This window comes from Sinohyriopsis cumingii, chromosome 8 (genome assembly GCF_028554795.1).
Source record: "Sinohyriopsis cumingii isolate HCF-2022 chromosome 8, ASM2855479v2, whole genome shotgun sequence".
In the NCBI taxonomy this organism is placed as follows: Eukaryota; Metazoa; Mollusca; class Bivalvia; order Unionida; family Unionidae; genus Sinohyriopsis; species Sinohyriopsis cumingii.
The window spans coordinates 99,089,831-99,106,099 of NC_142968.1; the positions used below are offsets into that span (position 1 = coordinate 99,089,831).

At 35.7% G+C, this 16,269-nt stretch overlaps 1 protein-coding gene across 3 annotated transcripts in view; it reads right to left on the reverse strand.

The window, feature by feature from the left end:
- LOC149794223 (uncharacterized) overlaps nucleotides 1-6,172 on the reverse strand; it is an 81,765-nt gene extending 75,593 nt beyond the window's left edge. For 2 of the 3 annotated variants that reach the window (XM_089968337.1, XM_089968338.1), the window contains exon 1: nucleotides 5,883-6,172. The gene's annotated coding sequence lies outside the window, so the exon portion shown is untranslated. The remainder of the gene's footprint in view (nucleotides 1-5,882) is intronic. The other variant, XM_089968336.1, reaches the window with a different exon arrangement.
- Between the last annotated feature and the right edge of the window lie 10,097 nt (nucleotides 6,173-16,269).

Here is a 16,269-nt window from a genome sequence, read left to right on the forward strand (position 1 = left end):
ATAATAACCGTATCCTAGGAATCCAGTGATACTGGTAATGGTATCGAAATGGCCATCGTTATAATAGACATGAATGTATTTTCCGTCCTTAAATTCTTGGCCTCGAAACAACAGAGGCCCGCGCATTTCTTGAGGGTGCACTTTCAAGGTGTAGCGTGGAGCTAGGGCATCTTGCAATTTTTGCATCTCAGGAATGCCACAGGGTGTGTCTTTCGACAGGCCAGCTTGTTGTAACAGGAGTTCTGCTTCATTTCGTTGTTTGGCTCGGTCGGATTGTTGAATAGTTTTCCAGGTTCTTTTCCATTCTACCGTGTCGTTCTTGTTGGCATAGGTTCGTCCCACCACGATGGCACGGGCTAAACACATCTGGTCATGAGGGTTGTTAATTCGGACGAGACTTGTTTTGGTGTTGCGAAGGTCTTCCACCAATAACATCTTTTTGCGTCCTGTCCCTTGAGGAGGAGAGACGTGGGTCATGTCCAGTGTGGCTTTTCCATCGGTGATGTCAAACTGGTCATTAGATTGTTGTACGTGTTGAATCTTGTCCATGACTTTGGAAGCGGTCAATTCTGCCGGGGTGCTAAACTCGATCCAAACAGGGGATTTCAAACCGTCGTGTTGTATGGAAAGTCTCAAGCGATCGTCTTCTTTGGGTTGACATTGTTGCTTGAGTGCAGTGAGCAAAGAATCCCACACCTCAGTGATGAACACTTCTGCTTTCTCTAACGGCACTTCAGCCTTGAAATCTTTAAACTTCACTGTGTATTTGTAAGCCGTGGTTCTAAATTTTCTAGAGGAGCGCTTTTCCGTCTCTCGAATGGAATAGTACTTTTCAGGGTTGACTAAGGGTGGTGAACTTGGTTTAGAGGGTTCGGATTCTGGTTCACTCATGTCCTCTTCAAAATCACTGGCATGAATTTGTGCCAAGATTTCAGCCCTGGTACGAGGCGATAGATCACGTTTCTGCCTCTTACTTCTTTCTTCTTCTTTCTTCTCAAATGAATGGGATCGTTTCATCTTGAAAGCAAAAAGTCAAATGACTCAAGTTCAAACACCATAAACTACTTTATAGTCATAGCAGACCAGCGTATATAAAAGGGTGTGTGTCTTGTCCTTTCACTATTCATTTCACTCTCAAGCCGAGCACAACGATGGAAGAGACTAACCAGATGGAACGTTTCGTCAGAGCTTTGCGAGGGGTCATTAGAAAATTCTCTTCAGACCAGCCGACGGACTACTCTCCTTCCTTTAGAGATAAAAGTCAAGATACTTGCTATATCTGTCAGAAGAAAGGGCATTGGTCTTCAGAGTGTCCAGACCGTGAAAAAAGAACAAAAACAGGGACTAAAAAAGACAAAAGTCAAGATACCTGTTATTATTGTAAAGAAAAAGGACATTGGTCTCCAGATTGCCCAAAAAAGAAACAAGAGGAGTCAGAAGAAAAGAGGAATTCTTCAGAAGAAGAGAGGGATTCTTCAGAGGAAGAGAGGGATTCTTCTGAGGAAGAAGAGGAAGAAAAAAGACAATTCTATTTACAAGAGGCAAAGAAACAGGAGAAGAAGAAAAGAAGAAGGGAAGAAAATGAGGAAAAGACGGTGAAGAAATTTAAAAAACATAGAGAGTAAACAAGGAGAAAGAAGAAGTCAATGAACTTTTTATTAAAGTGTTGTGTTGTGAATTGGATTGTAAAAAATGGAGAAAAGAATAAATGAATGATATAAGGTAAGTGTCTTTGAGTTGTGATTTTAAAATAAGAAGCTACACTCACGCACTCATACACAAACACGTACTATAAGGGTAAAAATGGGTGGGGTTTTTTTTGAGTTATTGGCAAATTGAAATTGTATTTCTTTTCGAGAAATGTGGGTGGCCCTGAAAAGGGCCTTTTTCTTCATGGTGAAGGGGTGAGTTTAAGCAATCAACTTTAACTGCCTTATGCCTTTGCCACGGCCAAGGCCTACTTCTGGACTGCGTAATGTTGATGATGATTGGGTTGAAATCACTAAGGGTGGTACGGTAGGCTTAGTCACAGGGTTGACGTGTTTAGCTCGGGAAGGTCGTATTCTCTTCGGTCGTGATAAAGAAGTCTGATACATTTGTTTCAGACTTCTTAACTCCGCTAAAATGTCCAACAGTACCGTGACCGTTTGATTTTCACCCTCTTGTTTCTTTGCTGCTACTTCTTCTTGCTGTTGTTGCTGTTGTTTTTTTCTTACCTCTTCTTCTTGTTGCTGTTGCTGTAGGAGAAAAGCCTGTTCCGCTTCCTTTTGTCGTTGTATAAATTTCTCCAATTCTTCTTTCTGTCTCTGTCTAAAATTCTCCACTTGCGGTAATGAAGAAGGTAACGAAGGTTCCGGAACAAATTCTTGCGAGGGGAGAAAATCCACAAAATCCCAATTCACCTCTTCTGAAAGTAAGTCCGAGTTCCCTTGGGCAGTCTCCCCTGCTGGTGCACCCCAATGAATCGTTTTCTGAGTTTCCGTCATGTTGAATCACTGTCGCATAGATTGACTGCACACAAGCGCTAGCGAATCTATATAGACTACGTGACGTCACAGACTGCACTCTTCGGATTGGATGCGGGCTGACTGAATTCTGTAACGCGTGTTCGGATTGGTGAATGAACTCAATCCGTTTCAATCCTTCCTGTCCCTATAAATAAGCGCCGTTCACTGCATTGATTCACCTATTCTCGGAGCCTCAACATGTGGACAGACGTTGAATCTTCAACCCTTGTGTCAACAATGATGTTCAGGACGGACATGCTCATGTATGTCCGATCCAAGTGGACAGTTGTCCACAGGACCAACAGCAGCCTGTGGATAAGAAGAGTCTATATAGAGAGACAAGGTTGCCTCAAGAGGACTCTGATGTATGGCCCTGCTGTAAGACGAAGTTTGAGGAAAAGAAGATGTCGCAAATGCCCTTTATGTTAAGGGCATATTAACATAAACCAAAGGCCCTTTTCAGGGCCAGCCATATTTCTCGAAAAGAGATAGCCTTTCCATTGCCTACCCCCTTTTTTTTAAATTTAAATTTAAATTTTTAAATTTAAAAAATTTAAAAAAAAAAAAAATCCCATATTCAATTCCCCTTGACGCCTGACAGTCCCACGATTTATTCCCATGTTAAATTCCCCTTGACGCTAGATTGTCCCACGATTTATTCCCATGTTAAATTCCCCTTGACGCTAGATTGTACCACGATTTATTCCCATGTTAAATTCCCCTTGACGCTAGATTGTCCCACGATTTTTCTCCATGTTAATTTTCCATTGACGCCAGATTGTCCCAAGGGGTTCTGTAATGCTAATTCCCATTGACGCTAGGGTATCCCACTTCACTACTTGTGTATTATGTGCAGATTTTGGGGTTCACGTTTATTCCAATTGCACTTTTTAAATCACAGGCATGTCTTTGAGGAATATGATGGATATGTGATGTTTTTGTTTGCATTATTAGTTGCTGGTCATACAAGTTAACTAGTTTATTATCGGATTATTCATTACTATGCAGTCGGGGAGGGGGAGGCGGCAGTAAGATGAGAGTCAATATGCAGTAACACAAAGCAATGAAGTTTTGTTTTGTTCTGCTATATTGATAAGATAGAAACTGTTTCCACAATTACCTCAAGTAAAACGATCATAATTAACTGAGACTTGTTACACTAGAATGGAGTATGTTTATGCTCTGAAACATATATTCAATTTAAATTCACATTGCCTCATCATTGCCAGTCTACAGAAAAGTCTAATTCGAATGTCTATAAATTAAAGTCGATAGGTTTTTTAATGATCAATATTCAGCTAATTTCAACTAAATAAGAAATAAAATCTACGTTAAGGAAACTGTTAAGAGAGTCACCTTCATTACCACTCTTACTGTACCTTATTCATTAGTATGTCGATACAGGAAGTTTAATACACCAAACATGTATGGAGTTTTCAGCTATGCTACTCACCTAAGCAGATTGCAATATAAAGTGAAAAGATAATACGTATAGGGTTGATATCATAGCTACGTTCTCGGTTTTCTTTGAAACTTTGTGAGGCTTATGCAATGATATATAGCATGTAATAATACTATTCCGGTATAATTTCTAAACAAAAAGCAACACCACAACTCGCACACACACATAATATGTACTCATGAAAATAAAAGAAAACGAAAAGGGAACAAAATAAAGAAGCGTGATGGGCAATTTGTGTGCCGCAGTTTGCGAGTATGTCATATGAGTTTCAAATTCAATCAATACTTTATTAACGTGTATTATCCTTGAAAAGGAAAAACCAGTTTAAAGCCTTTGTTGACTGAGGATCGAGTTCCATACAGTGTTAGATAAAGTAAGTCTTAAAATCCAGACAATACCATGAATTAGAAAAAAAGAAACAAAATCTTCACAATTTATATCAGGTCAAACATGTTATATTCCGTGGGGATTTTATCTGATAAATTATGGTGCAAACCATATTGTTCCCATACGGTATCATATCCAAGGCAAGTCGTGATGTATCAGGTTCTCTACGTTTTATTTTCATTTATTTTGAAACTTTTAAATATTTATGTTGTAACGGCATTTATTTATTTATTTTTATATTTACTGTTTCAGTGGGAAGGGCACTTTTACGGGGAAGTTAAGGGGTATGCTTAACTCTAATTTTAGTAGCACGTCCCTGTGTTTGTTAAGAACATTAATGGACATACCTGGTAATCTTTATTGACAAGCTTAGAAAAATAATTTATTCTTTATAGGCAAGGCGAGTTTGTGGTCATTATTCAAAAACCTAATTTGACAAAAATATGATAAACTTGTGCAAAACACGGATATACAATAGAACATTGTTGTCAGAATAAAACAAACTCATTTAACAAATACATATCTATCAAAAAATGTATACTCCTTGGACATGTCCGTTGAAACTAGTCTAGACAATTTAATTCATATATTACCCCGAAATAAAAATATCGCACTCTCTGATAATAATAATAATAATAATAATAATTTATAATTGGCTTGGTCTGTTTTAGCTATCAAGAACTGGAGCGAAATACCGAACATAATGCTATTTTGAATGCTTACTAACAAAAAAGCTCCCATGTCTAACTTGCATTTGACTCGTGTTTATCATATGCGTTTGTAATGAGAGAGAGAGAGAGAGAGAGAGAGAGAGAGAGAGAGAGAGAGAAATGATATTATTTAGATTTTTACATCATAAGTGTAGATATATTTCTAGTGTTTGATTTTCGGTCAATATTCCAAACCAAGAACCAAGCGTCCAGTTTGATTTGCGCTAAATATCCCACAAACAGAAACAAACTTCTGACACTTGGTATTTTTGTTGAATTTTAATGACATTTTCTCTTACGGCAGAAAGTTTGTGCATATCTAGATAAAACATAGCTTGGAGGTCATCTTCAAACAATATATGAAATATATCCGTAATAATTAGATTAATGTGGAGAAGTAATAGAAAGAACGTACTGAGAAGCTTAAAACTGAGCTTGTATGGAGCCTATCATGTTTAATATATTCTGGAGAAAGGTTGAGATTATTCATTCTTCAGTACAACATAGGTATTATATACGTGTTCTTCTAGATTGCCCGCTCTTTCCCTAAGTCAAAATAAATGTCATATCGCATACATTTTACAGGGAAATGATATATTCCGTTGTGCCATATACTTGACTTACCGTGTGATGAATGAATTACAGAACTGTACTGTATTATAAAGACATTTTTGTTATTATCATGGTAATTTAAAATAAGTACACAGTACCACTGTATATAAACCACCAAGACATTACACTTTATTATTGTGGCATTACTGTTTGTAATTGTTATTGCAGTAAAGTATTATAACAAAGTTGTTATGTAATACATACCACAAGCAAGTTCCTTTACAAAATCCCTTGCCAATCTTCAATCATCCGATTTGAAGAAAGAAAAAGTACTCCAGTTACATATGTACACCACTGGTAAATATCCGAGCTAGATTACTTATCTGCTTAACTGTACATGTACAGTAGACCTGATATGATATATACTAAATTCTAGTATAGGTACATACCCGTTTACAATGTGTGCATATCACACGTCAATATACCTATGTTCCTTTAAATGTCATTATCTTTGCAACTATGCAAATATGAACTGACAAGCATTGCAAGACCTCGTCGTAATAGGTAAGTGATAGTCGGGAACATGTATGTAAATATATGTGTAGATATTAGTGACATGTATGCATCGGTATTGGGTTTCTATCGTTCATTCAATTGGTATGGACTACGTTCGTCTCGAAGCTGGGTTAGGCTCGATGGGTAGCATCCAGCAAGCACAATAGTGAAATATTGAAAGATAGAAATGACGGAACTAGAGGTATGAGTTAATATGACACCAAATGTTTCCATTTGTAGAGATGATAACAGGTTATGAAGGTTTCATAAAAATACAATCGTCGCTTCGATAATCGTTTGCATATATAATTATATGCATGCCAATAAAATAAAAAGAAGAAATCTAGTAAAGTGTATGAAACCATCTTATTATCAATTAATGTTAAGACACACGGGGTATAACCTGATTTTAATCACTTAACTTGCGTGACAAGCACACACACTGGCACGAGACGAATAAACCAATTACAATTCCATAATCACAAAATAGAATATAACTCAAAGTGATATTTTTATAAAACATATGTGAATATTCATCGTCCGTCTGTCTTCGATTTGCAAGCTTGAAATATATAGTACAGCTGCTTGTTGTTCGAAGACAAGTACAACATCAATAACTGGTCTAAATTCTGCTATCACATAAGTTGGTGATCAGTCCAACTGTGCTCTGAACTGTGCCAACGCTAGAATTAAAGTAACAAAGGATGCTGAGTCTGTCTGTTTTCGTTACTTCTGACGTAATATATTCCAAGTCTTCATCTCATCTTGACTGTTTATAGTGGGTACATGTCTTTTTCCAGAGAGTGAGATTCTCGTTTGAAATAGTGGTAGTCTCGTATGAATTAGACTGGCATTCTTGTCCTTTTGAAGATTTGTCAGGCTGCTGATTAGTTGTGACAGTGACTTCGGGTCGGTCGTCCATAATTCCGCTGCTGCAGAAGATGGTATAGTGAGCTCCTACTCCAGTGAGTCGATCTTACTTGCCAAGACGAGCTTCACTCAGGACCGATATATGGTGCGTGGACTAGGATTAAGGTGAAGCAGGCACTGTTTGAGACACCTTTCTTTAGACCCTTTTCTATGATACTGGGGGAAAGCAGTGTGATCCTAAAATGTGCTGCTCAGTCACTGAAGGACGGAGTCGGGTGGGGTGGCTCTATTTCAAAAGCCTCCCCTGCCGTAATGAAAAGAGCGACCGCATGCCTAGAGCTGAATGGGAGCAGGTCTGCAGCTACAAGGGTTTTCTACACATGTTATTTTGCAACAAGCTCATCTCCCCCGACTTGAAGGGACCTGGCGGGGGAAGGAACTATTATCTTTAAGTGAGCCTAAATTGGCTTTAAGTGAGGGAAAGTCTCCATTCTCTCTCATGTATGTCCAAATACAGTAGCAAAGAAATGTCAAAGTGTCTAAAGACAAGTCTGGATGCACGGGCCTGATATCTTGCCTTCTGCTTCCACAACGAGGGTCGGGCAGGGTGAACATACATTTTCTGCTGCCTTATCCAACGCAGATGATTTTCCACAGCTGTTAGCATAGCTGACCACTCTTGGTCAACATTCGCATGTAGTACCGTCTGCTGTTACTTGTAGTGGGCGCAGCGTGATATAACCATTACAGCACATATAAATTTAGGAACTGAATATGCAAAAGTCTTAGTTATTGTTACAATAAACACGGTACTTAAACATTAGAAGGAAGTAAAATGTAGTGACTAGTTCAGCACTGCTTTATTTAATATTCACCGCTGTTTACTCATTGAAAATACACAACAATTATCTTATGGGTGTTGTCTAATGTTGTAAAGCGCTTATAGCTTCTAAAGATTAGGCGCTATACAAAGTCATTATTATTATTATTATTATTATTATCGAAAACAACAATAACATGCAAAATAAAGGGAATTAAAGATGTTAAACCAAATGGATAAAACTTGTGTGAAAGTTAGCTCAATTTGGACATACAAGCTCGTCAACATTTAAACACGGATATCAAAAAGCACGTACAGTATTAAACTACATATGAGACAATATTAGAGTGTTCCACTAAACTAAATTATCTGACTGTTTGTGATCATGTTCACAGTATTGTTCATTATAGAAGAGGTAAATATTTTGGAGGAATTTATGTAATTTGGTGTTGATTTAAGACGAATATTTTTAAAAAATTTAACAAATCTAACTATAAAATGTAACGCAGATGTTTTGTAAGGCCCTCGTCAGTACCAAATTAGGCAATATAATATAACTGAACTCATCTTTATTTATATGTATTTATGCATGTTTCTTCTTTCCGTCTGCCATGCCCTCCTCTCTTTATTTACTACTCTCAACAAAATATTTCGAATTTCCGATGGGTCATGATAACTTATGTGTTTGCACATTTTCCAAATATATAACATCTGGCCTTGATATATATATATATATATATATATATATATATATATATATATATATATATATACAAGTTCACGATGAAATATAAGTCAGTTAACTCAAACGCTGAAGTTTCCTCTAGGAATGTCAAACAATTCTATTTTATAAATCTGCACTTCGGTGCAAAATGCTATTAGTGGTTCGGCATAAATGACGGTGTCATGATGTACTATGTCATTTTTCAACACCATTGGCAAATGTACTACCTGTCTGATCTAGATAAACGTTTTAAGACAAATGTTTTCGATTGCCCGAGACAGGTACTTTATTTCTTATTTCAATGATTCTCAACCAACCAAATCTCTAAATTCACTTTTGAAGGTAAAAAATTCATATAATGTTAAATTATATAATTTTGTGATGGCGATTTTGGTCCAAATAAAAGGTACATGATATAATTGCGGTGGCATATCTAGCCAGCTCTGTTGGCGTCTTCTCTTTTGATGTAGTACTAATCATGTTATTTTAATTTGAAGACTTTTGATTACTAGTTTTATATATATATATATATATATATATATATATATATATATGTGTGTGTGTGTGTGTGTGTGTGTGTGTGTGTGTGACGAAAACACACACCTACCCCTCTTTCTTCTTACAGGGCATATTATAGTTTCAATTTAGTGTGCAAAGATCCCGCTCTTTAACTTAATTAAGACTCTAATTCTGATCGTTGTGCAAGGTTTTGTTTGTGCGTTGAACGACATGTTTTACACAATATTGTCTGTACATGTATTGGTTAATATATTTGATGGGGAAAGAACAGAGAAGACCCAGGTAAGAACCAATGCCCCAAGGGGCGTTACTGACAAGTTTTCATGTATTCCCAAGTTGGTCGAGCTATCTGACATGTGATTGCTGAATACGTCCACCTTAGGGTTAAAAATCTAGTCAAGAGAGTAAATTATCGTCTATCCAACATAGACACAACATGAAGGATTATTTGTCTCACTTTTCTGAATGCGAACAGGGTGGAAATTGTATATTTATATTGTGAGTACCGATAATACTTTAAATGATGCAAAGTACCCACATAAAATTCATGACCCTCCGGTAAAATTAAAACGTTATGCTTAGAAGATAACTTCACTGTGAATGATGTTCAAACACACCATCACTTAAATAGCAGTGATAAAAGTAATGACAATAAAATGAATGTCATTATGTACTTAAAATATTTTAAACAATGAAACAAACGTAAACACGTCCAAGAATTAAGTTCGCTCTATTACATAAGATTAAGCGATGAACTAATAATTCCTCGATTTAACTCTGACCAAAAACCGATTTTCCTTTAATAAATAAATAATAATGAGAAGATGGTTTTTAAAACGAAATAACAATAGCAATAGCGGTTGAAACCGGACTTCATAAACAGCACAAGTGTTTGCAAAACGTCTGATTGCGAGACTCTAGTTCAACTCCTGCACATTTTACGATGATAAAGTGTAGCGATTATCACTACTATTGATTATTGTAACTGAATTATGAAGTAGTAATAGAAATCAGGGAAGCATCGGGGATATTGCTAGCTGATGTACACTATGATCACAGTGCGTGTCATGTGGCGACATACATTAGTCACGTTATGAAATTCTGAGAAATTTCCCATTGTTGGTCTACACTTGAAAACAATATCCCACAAACGTATGAATGTGAGAAATTTCTATTTACTTTAAATTTACTGGGATAATGTCATTTTTTGTGTGCATAACAGCTCAAATACCCGAATTTAAATCAATATAGCAATTATGTAAGATACAGGATGGTCTAAATGACCACTCGCTGCCTTTTCCGTTAGATTTCGTTCCACTAAATATTGAGATTAGAGATCTGCATGGTCCGAACATTTGTATATTCTCACCTTATCAGCTCTGTTTAACACAAGTTCTCTTACCGTCTGTCCATCAAGTCCTATAAGTCTGACCTTATACCCCTCCCCCTTGTTTAATTTCTTGAAGCTCTTGCTTTTTCATTCACGCTAGCAATATATAATGCATACATAGAGTGTGATAGAATATTCGTTCGCTGGTTGTTCTCCCCTCCTCTTTTTTATGTAATGGAATATTCGTTCGCTGGTTGTTCTCTCCTCCTCTTTTGCAATTTTAAAAAACAGAAAGCACGAATGATATAAAAGTTATTTTAAAAAACTTTGTCATTGTATTAATTTAAAGTTTAAATGTATCACTTGATTGTCGCCAGGGAACCACTCACTGTAGTCTTGTTCGCTTTTCAAAAACTAGCATATATCATGCAAACTACCAGTTTACTGATTTACCTCTGCGATCCTTGGAAAACCTAATTATCCGTGATTGTTTAAGGTGCCGTGACTTACACATGCATAGAAGATACACACTGTGTCTTCTGCATACAATATATGCAATGTTTAGTTTAATATGTTACAAAGCACAATTGAAGAAAAAATAAAAAGTAGACACTTTTATCTATATTTGTTGAAAGTGATGTAACTCTCAAAGTAACAGAATGTACCTAATTATTCAGAGCTTACAAAGGACGATAAATTATATCATTAAACTTGTCTGAAAAAAATAGACTCGCCCATAAAAATGACTGCCGTTGTTATAAAGAGAGATGATAGTGTTAATGACCCCCTGGCCACAATAATGTTAGAAATTATAAATTGATGAATTAAATATTTTTCTGCAGTTTTTATATATGTGTACGTGTGTGTGTGTGTGTGTGGGGGGATAATCTGCTAGAGGAGTAGGGGAATATTTAAAACTAGTATTAATGTTGTGTACGTTACAGTATTTAGTGGTTGTTTGAATTGAATTTCAACAGTCACAATTAGAAACGTTTACCGGATCCTAATATAACCTAATTAACTCACTCTCGATCAACGGATCGACCTTTTCCCTTTGGTGTGTATGCAAAAGATATCAGGGAAGTCCCAGTCAGTGTGCAGTTTAATATGTACTCCTATTACACTTGCAAGTACATGTGCTCGTAATCAGATATACTAAACCTGTCAACCCACTGTGCAAAAGATGTGTACATACGCGGTAAGCCCACTGGTATGGGCACCGTTAAACGTTTGCCCAAATCTCTATAGGTAATACAGCTATCTATAGAAACACTTAACAACACAAGGGTCGTTCTGTCATGATAATATTTACATTGTTATTGATTGTGTGGTACGTGTTTAAAAGCTACGTCGTATATACCAGTATGATAGTTTATTATCATTAGAAATCATTTTATACTCGGCAATCCCATCTATAACATAACTTCATTAGGAAACAAAATACATAATAATATATCTGATTATTACAGCTTTTTTCTTCAAAATCACGTCATTTGCATGCACCGTGACATTAACAATCGTTATTTTAATATTAAAAAATAACGCATAATATATACTAGGAGGTAAATGTGGAAGTCTTTTTTTGTTGTTGTTATAAATGTGTTGCACTACAGATCAAGATACCTCGGATTAAGGAAGAAGCAAATTTATCCCATTTTACAACAATACTGGAGGTGTGGAGTTAAATTCTTAACACTAATTCATTTTAGGTCATAACATATACAAAAAAATTGTAATAGCACAAGGACATTAAATCTGACTTTGGTTGCCAGCAGAGAGCTTAAACACCTGAATATTTTTGTAACGAATCCCATTACATTTTTGTAGTGTCTTCATTATTTGTAGGGAGGCTAGACTGAATTTGATTAAGAAAAACTATTACATAAGTGCGAATATGTTTACTTTTCAATATTTGTGACAAATACAAACAAATAATGAAAAACGTAAGCATATATCTTCTTGTTAGCAAACCATAAACAAATTAGAAATCAAATACAGTTTTCCATAGATACATATGCCGAGTTCACATTTCAACTGATATTCTCCCATTTATGTATTATGGTAAACATATTTTAGAAAATGTTTTCATTTTTATGGATATTAGCTTTGTATAGAAATTACACTGAGCACTTGAAAGGCGAAGTTCATTTTCTCTAGATACTAGCTGGAAAATTAATGTTTAGATACTCCAAACATTCACTCTCTTTCACTTGTTTCTTCTTCTTCTGCTGCTGCTTCTTCTTCTTTTCTATTTATTAATTCATTTTTGTTAATTTTTATTTTCGCGGAATGTGGTACTTTTAAAGGGAAGTTCAGGACAATGTTTAGAATGAATTTACCAGTGGCAAGCAACTGCTGTATTATTAAAACACTACTGAGCAAGCTTTGCTTGAATGAGACCATTACAGGTGACTAAACGTGTGTTTACTTTTTTATAAAATTGCCTAAACAGAAAATAATATACATTGGATCAGAGATTTCGGAAACAGCAACAAACAAACACAAAAAAACCACCAATCGTTCTACGCAATCAGACTTTCAAGAGAGTTTGATAGGTATTATTCTTCGATGTAAAAGGCCCGGTCATCCTGTTACCTGTTTCTGACGCTTGTTTTCTGCATTCGATCTTTTCGGGCATTTCTACTTCTCAACGGTAACCTCCTCTACATCGCCGCTGTTGGTGTATTTTTTTCCGTCATTCATTTTAATTGTCTTATTTACGTGAGAAAAATGATAAAAAATGTATCCACAAAAATCTATGTTTAAATACCACCGCATGTTTGTCTGTGCCAGAAAGACGTGCTCAGACATTGATTTGGTTGGGGTGAGCCCGCCTAAATATATTGTGCTTACAATACTTTTGGTCATTTATGTTTCTCAGCGGTTACTTTTTGTACACACACACACACACACACACACACAGATATATATACAGAGATGTATATATATATATATATATATATATATATATATATATATATATATATATATATATATATATATATATATATATATATATATATATATATATATATATATATATATATATATATATATATATATTGCAAACTTTACATGAATTCCAAATTTGTGTGTTATCCCCATTGCATACTCTAGAGGGATTTTGTTTTTCTTTTTCTTTTCTTACATCGTAATGCGTTTTAATTAACGTTTGTTTTTTTCTTCTCATTTTTGTTAGGGGTAATTGCATTCATTTTACATGAAGGCATATCCGTTTTTCGGTTCCTATTTGTTCCGCATCCTGGTCTAAGGGTGATGGCTTGTATTACCTTCCTTCGGTCATTTTGCCTTCGGGCTGGATTTCTCGCCATAATTTTTAATGATCCTTACTAGAGATCTATTTTGGTCGGGTGTATGCTATATGTGTGTAATGCTATAATGTTGTGGTGTTGCTATATACCCGTATACTTTGTTTGGACTGGCTCTGAAGGTTCAAGACGTTTTCAGTCTCTCATGTATTTATTAAGAAGCAAACAAAAACTATTTGTGTGAGTTAGGTGATGCTCCGGATTGGCTCAAGATGACAACGAATGGGGCGCCTTTCTTGCAACCATGCCCTAGTGTGGATGACCTTCCCTAGTGTGGATGACCTTCCCCATCCTTTCCATCCCGCCGCCCCTTCACTTCCTCTATCCTGTTTTCCATGGTTCGTATTTCAAATGTTTGCTAAGATATCAGTAATCGAATATGAGAGAAGAGACGATGACTAAAAATACATACATAAATTGTTTATGTTGTATGTCTGCAAGTTTTGCGACTTTGTCTAGGTTACTCGCAGTTGATAGTATAGTATCTGTGTTACCTGTGTATATTATTGTTGTGTAATGTTGATTATGTTATTCCCTCATTATAAAGAACTCCAATACGACCGGTACTACCTAACGTTATCCTGATGGCATTGGTGACGCACCGTCTTTGTTCCTTATTTTGGAGGACACAGCGCCTATATTCTCAGTTTTCCCTTCTGTGTACCAACATTTTCTTAAAGTATGTTAATTTCTGTAAGTACGCTTATCATTTTCTTTACTATTTGAAGCAAAAACAAACAAAAATCTAAATACAAAAGGGTTGTACATTTTAAAACATGTTCAATCCTCTCTGCTCTGCAGGGTTCTTCCTCCACCAGTTCTACTGGCCGCCATGTATAGCCTATATTGTGCTGAAAAATGGCGTTAAACCCTACATCAACAACAACAACAACTCTGATGTGCATAGTTTGATCTGCTGGTCTCCTAATTTTAAAATCTTAAAACAATTGCATAATCCTAAATTCTTTATAAAATAATTATACAAAGGGATGTAATTCAATATTAATTCTGAAACGGAAAGTCTGTTAACAAAACATTTGAATTCACCATTTGGATATACAGTCAGACATCTGGAAATGTATACGTTTCATTGATAAATTCATATCATCTGATCACTTATGCAGTTTCAAAGAAAACAATTATATATATATATATATATATATATATATATATATATATATATATATATATATATATATATATATATATATATATATATATATATATATATATATATATATATATATATATATATATATTAAGAATTTTTACCTATCTGCACCTCTTCCTTTGGCGGGTATGGTTGAACTTTCAGTCGGAATTACACACCTCAGCTCACTAGATGCGGTGACGCACACTCAGTAGTTTCCACACGCTGATAGATGCTCTAATGAATCCGGTTGTTTCATGCCCTAGGAAATGTACTATTCGATATATGTCGGTTACTCTATTTTATGTACAGTGTCTTTTATGTGTACAATATTAAGTTACTGCATGACATATTTATGTGCAAGCATGAGAAAAAAATGTCCAAGATATACTCGAAGTTAGAGAATAAAAAATAACAGACCAAACAATAACTTTAAGAATACCAAAAATAAACGCAAGTGCATGTACTGACATTATTTTAACCCAAGAGAGATAGGTATAAAGCTAGATATGCCCTAAGTAAAAGGTGAGAATGATGATAAGTTGTGATACAAAGGCTCTTTCCAAAGTAGACAAACTTTCATGCGAGTATCAGAAAAGAGGACACAACAAAATAAATATAACACACAACAAAAGAAACAAAAGAAAGGGGATATCAGGACATGCTAATAAATGTGAGCTGAAAAAAATCATGCAGATTACCAGCATAAAGTTAAATACTTCATGCATATTGTCAAACAAGCAGCTTGTAATAAATTTGACACAAAATCATTGTCATGATAATTGCCCATATTTGCCGATAAATGTGTAGTAGCAGCAGAGAGGGCGAATCCCACAAAGTATTCCGCTTAACAGAGCCTTCTATCGAGAACATTTTAGATAGAGTGATTCTTTTCACAAAATAAACCCCTCAGTCAGAAAACATGACAAAATAGGCTTTCTCCGCTGACTTGAAGGGTTATCTCATGAAAATATCTACCTATACAACTATTTCCTGATACAAGGGTCTATCTTGCGAAAACACTCGGGGATGTTAAGCCCTCTCTGCTGCTCTGTAAAAGTCCCTGGCAGGGTTTGCCTGTCGTCGCCGTTTCTCTGCTGCTGTCTAGTTAAAAATTGTATCCAACCCAACTCGATATCGTGTTCGAGGATCATGTAAATTTATCGTTACAAATCCGTGCGGTTTGGACTGAGCACGACTAAAGAAATTTTTGAATTTATTTATATCCATATCGCCGCTGCACCATGTCTGATGTATATTTCGTAACGTGTGTGTGTCAACGCCGTTAAACGGCGCAAGAATGTTACAGTTATCCCTGATCACTTTCGGGAATTGTGTATATCGTTGAGTTACA